A 7,703-nucleotide genomic window follows, 5' to 3' on the forward strand; every position below is an offset into this window, starting at 1 on the left:
AAATCTGTCGCCTGTTTCCATTTTTCGCGACTAAGTGGAAATATAAAGACCACACGTTTAATGTGTTCTAATTGCCAAAGGAAATATTTATTTTGCAATATAAAATGTTTACACGAAGCGTGTTTTTATCAGTTAAATACACGGATTAGGGCCTATGTATTCGTACACGATCATTAAAGACCTGCCGATAATGTTTACTTGACCAGCTTAGGACGAAGTGTTCTGGTTTAACACTACGCTATACGTATATGTAGTTTGTGGAGGCGGATGGCCAGACCATCATTCAAGATGTAAATAAGCGATATTCTGAAGCAAGCCAGGTGATATACATGTTTATTCAGTTTCTGAAGACAGAATACTGTATATGTGACTGACAGGATTCCAAAGCAAAGCTATATTTTCGCCGAGTAGTACTGGTGAATATATGTATATATTAATGGGACCGTGTAACATTTCATGATCCGCTAATTTTGCTTTTGATGGGACATGTAAAATTCCACGCTCCATCAAAGTTTACTTAATCAAATCCACTGAAAAAGCTTCCCCTCTCCAGTTCACTGGAAGATCCTTGATCCAATACAAACGAAGGAGGTCTGTATCATTGCAATCAACTGGTGCCGTGGAAGATTCCAATAGTAAATAGAATTTATTTAGAAATGGCTTAGCATAATACCATTGATTACCGTTAGACAACACAGACACAGCTACTCCGACAGCCAATGTCACGGGATGATACAGGAAACTAGTGGTACAAAACAGTTTCAAACTGGGAGGGTGGCCTTTTTATTTTTTTTATTTTGTTTTTGTTTTTTGTATTCAATGTCATGTAGAAACAGCATCCTCGTGAGTCACCTTTTTACTATCGTAACCAGACAAATTATTTCATACCAAACAGTCAAACATGCAGAAGTTGCTTGGATACGAAAACGCCGGTCTTAGCAATATACACCCGTTCAAGTTAAATGGCAATAGGGTAATTGCATCGTGGCGAACAGAGTGATTGCAGAATCTCCAAAGGGTCCGTGTCAGGTACGTATATAGATGTGTTATGTCCCTAGTCCAGGTGCTTTGGTATACGTCTGTTATAATGTATATGTAAGGGACTATTTTAAAAATAAAGGAAGACTTTGCCACATCTCATATCCACATAGATTTACGATACAGGTCGGTGGTCGAGTAGTTAAGGTGTCCCGACACTTTATCACTAGCTCTCCACCTCTGGGTTGCGAGTTCGAAACCGACGTTGGCCAGTTGCCTGGTACTGACCGTAGGCCGGTGGTTTTGCTCCGGGTACTCCGGCTTTCCTCCACCTCGAAAACCAGGCACGTCCTTAATTGACTCTGGCTGTTAATAGGACACTGAACAAAAATAAACAAAAATGAAAACCTACATTTACCAACCTACTACAGTACCATTAATTATTGACATGTAGACTAGTATAGTGTATATTGTATGTATAGTTGATTGTGTGGACAAGCACTACAACACAAACACAGCATGTAATATATATCTAGTCGACAATAACATTTGTTTGTTAGGATCCAGTACCTATATTGGATTATACCGTCGTTATTACTTACTAGACCCTATCTAGTCGGCAATAACATTTGTTTGTTAGGATCCAGTACCTATATTGGATTATACCGTCGTTATTACTTACTAGACCCATCTAGTCGGCAATAACATTTGTTTGTTAGGATCCAGTACCTTTATTGGATTATATACGTCGGATATTTCTGGCTAGGCGATTGGGTGCCATAGATCGTGAGTTCGAGGCCCGGTCAGGGCACGAGTCAAAAAGTTGTTTTCCGTAGTATCCCACCGATAGATGCTTCTATCCATAACATATATTCGATAATAACAACCTATTAGCTAAACCCCCCAATTTTAATCTCTTGCTATCAATATCAAGATAATGTAGTTACACCCTTTCGCAAACAAGTGTCATGTCTTATATAAAAAATAAGGACATTCGATTTGTTTAATTAAGTGTAATATCGAGCAAGTAGAATATAAGATGTCGCCCTCGATTAATATTTGATTCTACCAGGTTGGTATAACCTCATATTGACATCACTAAAGGTCCGATGATAAGTCCATTTATAGATATGTATCAATGATTGACCTTTGATGAGGTCAATGTGGTGTTATATCAACCTGGTACAAAACATTAACCGAAGGCAAAGCCTGAGTTCAACATTTTTACCAGGTTGATACAACACCACCATCGCCATCAAATATAAAACCAGAAAAATATCCAAGAAACGATAATTAATAAATACATTTTTGTAAATAATTAATAAATAAATAAAAGCACCAAACAAACAAAATGTCTAAATCAGAATATCACACACTATCTAAGAGAATATCTGGTATATCATCATATTCCGCAATTTTTGGATTACAGAGCTATAGTATAATTTTATTCTGAGGTTCGATTCACTTCGTCTGGTTGTTCTAAATTTAGAAACACATGCTCCATATGACACAGTTGCACACACAGGAAATCTCTCCATATGTAACATACCACATGCAAAATCTAGTCAATAATTTAGATAGATAAATGAATAAATGCGACATAATTACGAAAAATGTTTTACCAAAAATAAACAATATTCATGAAAATAAAAACTGCAGCATCCTTATTCATGTCTTACTCGATATGGCGATTGGCACTTGATTATTTCGCGGATGTGCACATCTATCAAAGTGGTGCGTAGTTCATTTCCAGATATATAAATCCGCACAAACTTATTTTCCATCAATCTCTCCCAGAGTGCATTGCGGTTCCCTTCATAACACGTGCTATGAAGGGAACCGCAAGGCACTCTGGGAGATTGGTTAATAGGAGTTTGACGCATGCGTTGCCCTTTCTAAACAGACAAGTGTATACTTCAGATATCGGTAATACAATATATATCTGTATACAATTTACAAAGAGCGTGTAACATATGTTCAGGTAATTTAAAATAGTACTAGTAACAGTAACAATGGCTATTGATACATGGACAATGAGATCGATAATAACATATTGAAGATTCAACAGTTTGTGTTGTCATTAGACTCCCCGGTGTTACTTACGACAAAAAAATCATCTAATTTGTTCATAGTTAGTACCATGATTATTTACATCCCCGCCCCTCACCCCCAAAATGCAATACTTAAAACTATGAATAATGAAATAATTAGCTAAAGATACAAAAGCAAATATCGTTCGTCCAGATTGTAGCTTCATTATCAATGTTCAGGAAGATGACCCAGACAGTGTTGGGTACCAGATCAGTGTAACTGGTAGTTAGCTCGTTACTGGTTTTTACCGCCTACATGACTCCGCCTGTTGCTAAGGTGTTAAATTTCACGGGACTAAAATTTCGCGTTTGTCACTGTGGGACAATGTTCGCGGGTATCAGCTAACGCGCAACCACGCCGTATAAACATTCTGCAGTAACTGCTTATATATTTGTTTGAATATGTAAATATTAACAGGGTATCAATCTTCGCGTTATATTTCATGACCGAGAATAACAGTCAAGACCTCTGTATAATATACAACTGGTCTTTGGTAGTGGGTACAGTAAAATGCTGCTTCTAAAATGCTGCTTCTGTTTTTTCAAACTCCGAATATGGGTTCACATGAAAAAAAAAACACGGAAATAATGGCCTTGGAATGGAACGATGACGGACAGAGTTGAAAGACAGACAAGAATACATATATGGATACCGATAACTTGACTTTCAGCTTATATCAAACGGATGTGACAAAACAATACTCCGCTATTCCTTTAGAGTCATTTCGAAAAAAAAAAGTATCCAAAAATGATCGAACCACCAAAGAGGCGAATTTGATTGTCATCTCTCAGGAATTTCCAAATATATGTTACCATGATAAATGCTAGCCGCAATATACCGATCTTCTCTTTAGCTCGATCGGTTGAGCGTAAGACTACATGTACATGTATATAGTATGCCAGTGGTCCTGGTTCGTTGCTAGTGGAGGCAGTGATTTAATTAAACTAATCATGCGCTCTGTTACATATGGGGGAAAAGCAACAGAGCTTTATATTAAATAATTCATGTGTGTACTGAGAACTACAGCACATATGTATAGAGTTAAAGTACATCTGTACGGAGAGTTGTAAGAGCGTACACACTCAATCGGTACATATTTCTAAAGCGTCCCAGTGAGGGAGATCAAGATGGTATTGGCTTGTGTCCTCATGGAAGTCACCTGAACATATATCCACCTCATATAAATTATACTTCACGATTCAACAATGGGATACAATAGGGTATTGTTTTATTGTATCGTGAACTGGAGAAGTAAAGGGACAGACCTATTGTTAAACATATAGGTATAATGGTTTATTGTGTTCGTGTAATTTACCAGAATTGACAGACTGACATAAATACCGTGATAATAAACAGCTGTTGATTGTGATTGGATGACACAGGTTTACAGTGTGCTAAGGTCGGGTCTCTCTGCCGGGGGTGGTAATATCCTAATGGACATGTTCAAAACGTAGTAGAATTTATAGATCAGTACTAATAACATTGTAATACATTCTCTATTCTAAATGCTACACGGTCTATAGGCTATCAAGGAGCTTTGTCAATAAGTTTTTCAAATACAGTATTTACTTTCTGATCATTAATGGGCAAAGTCGACATAGAATCCATCACGTCGTCAAACGCGATACATTCATAGTTTCATGAATGTCGTTGCGATGTCAACTGAAGCATTCGGCGGCATTCTTTATGTACAGCGGGTTTTACATGTTTACAGTTATAAATATATAGGCTCTAGCTGCAGATCCATGTCACCATACTTTACAACTCAGTATAATCCAGGCGAAATAAGTCCGCTGTCCTCACCCTGATCCGTCAAACCATTATATCATATTACAGTGGCAAATCGATCTAATATACAAATCAGAAGGGACGTGGTTATCACACACAGTAATGGACAGATTGTAGGGAAGATCGGCAGATAATTTAATAAAACACACACAAAACATATTTCTGTATAGACCTTAAAACACTACTGCCAAGGTAATAGGTGGTTTACGCTGTCATCATATGGCCTCAATGGTCGAATGACGTCATCAAAATCGTTGCAATATCATGAGTGAATATAGTCATATCAATCATACAACTATAATTGTTGAGTGGTTACACCAGCATCACTGTCACGTGACTTTGATAGCTCGGTGTCCCAGTTATTGGAATATTATTGTCATATGACCTTAGCTATTGTAAGATCTTAGCTGTTGTATGACAATATCGCGATGGTTGTCAGATGACATCAGTTGTTGTAGGACACTGTCGTGATGGTTGTATGACCTTAGCTGTTTTATGACCTTAGATGCTGTATGACATTGGCTGTTGTATGACCTTAGCTGCTGTATGACCTAAGCTGCTGTATTACCTTAGCTGTTGTATGACACTATCGTGATGGTTGTCATATGACCTTATATGTTGAGTGGAACTATCGCCTTTGAGCTCTGTCGCAATTCAACGTTACAGTGTTACAGTTTATACAACCAAAGAAACGACGGATTTATATTAGGAAGTTAAACTAAATAGTAATTTTAATCGTTATTAGCTTAGAAACTACTTATCAATGTCCAATTTGACATATCAACCACTCGATTGTTCCCACAATGAAATGTTCAAATCTAAATCTAGAGGAAAGTCAACCTTCCTCATCTCGAACTCAAAGATCCCGCTAAATTCGAAGTACTTGGTTACCTCGAGTAAACGGGAAATCGTCCAAGATAAAAAGGTTCGACTTACTAAAAAAGTATATCATTAACCTTTAAGTTAATACAATGTACTATACAAGCTAAAAACCTTCAACATATTAAAACACGTTTCAATGGTGAAAAGAGGAATTAACCATCATTATTGATCAGTAGCTTATCATATTTCAATTTAAAAGGACGGAATAAAATGTCGGTCATTGTTCGTAGAAGGTACAGCCTGTAGCAGATTTAATTAAGCGCGTTGATAATTAGTTTATGTGGTACATCATGATAACCCTTCAAAAATGTAAATTGCATTCTTTAAATAGACATATTTTATTTCGGTGTGTTCGTGCCACACTTAAGATGGGATCTTCTGATTGAGACGATGAATTTTATCATTTCGTTATTATTAACTACTCGTCAAACAACAATTAAATTTGGTGACTGATCTCGGTAATGTCGTGCTGTCACACAGACACCCACCGCCATTGGAAGCGCGGCAATGCTTCATTTTGTCGCATGGCGCACTGTCGCTCTTGGCATGACGCACTGTCGTTATTCGCAGGGCGCACTGTCGCTCTTGGCATGACGCACTGTCGTTATTCGCATGGCGCACTGTCGTTATTCGCAGGGCGCACTGCCGCTCTTGGCATGGCGCACTGTCGTTATTCGCATGCTGCACTGGCCCTCTTGGCATGGCGCACTGTCGTTATTCGCATAGCGCACTGTCGTTATTCGTATGGCGCACTGCCGCACGACACACTGTCGCATTGTTACTCTATGCTTGGCGGGGGCGGCAATGCGACATTGCGTCATGACCGAAGTAAGCCATCATAATGAAAAACCGCAGTCAAAATTATCTTGGCACCGCTGAATACATTTTGATATTGTATTTCATCTTTCCGTTTTGTAATGTAGTATTGAAAACTTTTTAATCACCCCATTGCATACATGCATGCTCAGTACAAAGGCCAACTCCGTGTCTTTTCAAGTAAGTCAAACGTAGAAAGAAATCAACTAAATATCCAAAATTAAATGTATCAGCTCGTGAAATAAACTAATTCTGACCTATTCCATGTCTCGGACAGGAGAGGTTGTCGCACTGTATAGTTGCTGTGGACCACAACTTTTGAATCTACTATTGACGGTTTATTGTGTTTTGTTCATTGTAAGTTTTTACAATGCGTGTGCAATGAGCCGATCGCTTTACAATAAGGCAGCCTATATATTGCCCTGGTATGCCCTTAAATATGATTTACATTACAATACGGACGTTGGTTACAATGTAAACAAAGATATCGGAAACAAAACAATGGATATCTATATATAAAAATTTCGTGACGTTTAACAGTATGAATAGATCAAATATACCTATCTACAGTAAGTTATAGACTGTGGAGGTATATATCAAGGTATCGGGGCCCTATATATTCATATCACATAGTTACAGGTACTAATATGTATAAGTAGTTTATTTATCAGGAGGTGATATCAAAGGTGCCCCACTCTTCTGACGCACGGGTGGCTGTCTGACGCTACGTTAGTTAGTCATGTGCCGATAACATATTTATTGCAGTCTATTTCACAATCTAAAATTACATATGTTCTCAAGCGACTTAAAAATAATCAGCATTTTTTCCACAATTTTGTATTATTGTTTTTTTTTCACTATTTTTGTGTGTGTGTGTGTGTGTGTGTATTTTTTTCAGTTTTGTTATAATAATGGTTACTATATATTTTCCCTCGGCGACCTTCAAGAAACGTGATTGATGTGAGGAATAACATTGCTATTCTTTGCTGAAATTTGGGAGTAGATATCCAACATGATGTTTAGATACTGTCAAAACAAGAACAAAAAACACTCGTTAAGTCCTTCAATAAACAATCTGATATTTTCTTTACAACAAAAAGAAATGTATAGACCATATCGTTCGGATACAGTCACGGGAACTTATGACT

Source organism: Pecten maximus, chromosome 2 (genome assembly GCF_902652985.1).
Source record: "Pecten maximus chromosome 2, xPecMax1.1, whole genome shotgun sequence".
Classification (NCBI taxonomy): domain Eukaryota; kingdom Metazoa; phylum Mollusca; class Bivalvia; order Pectinida; family Pectinidae; genus Pecten; species Pecten maximus.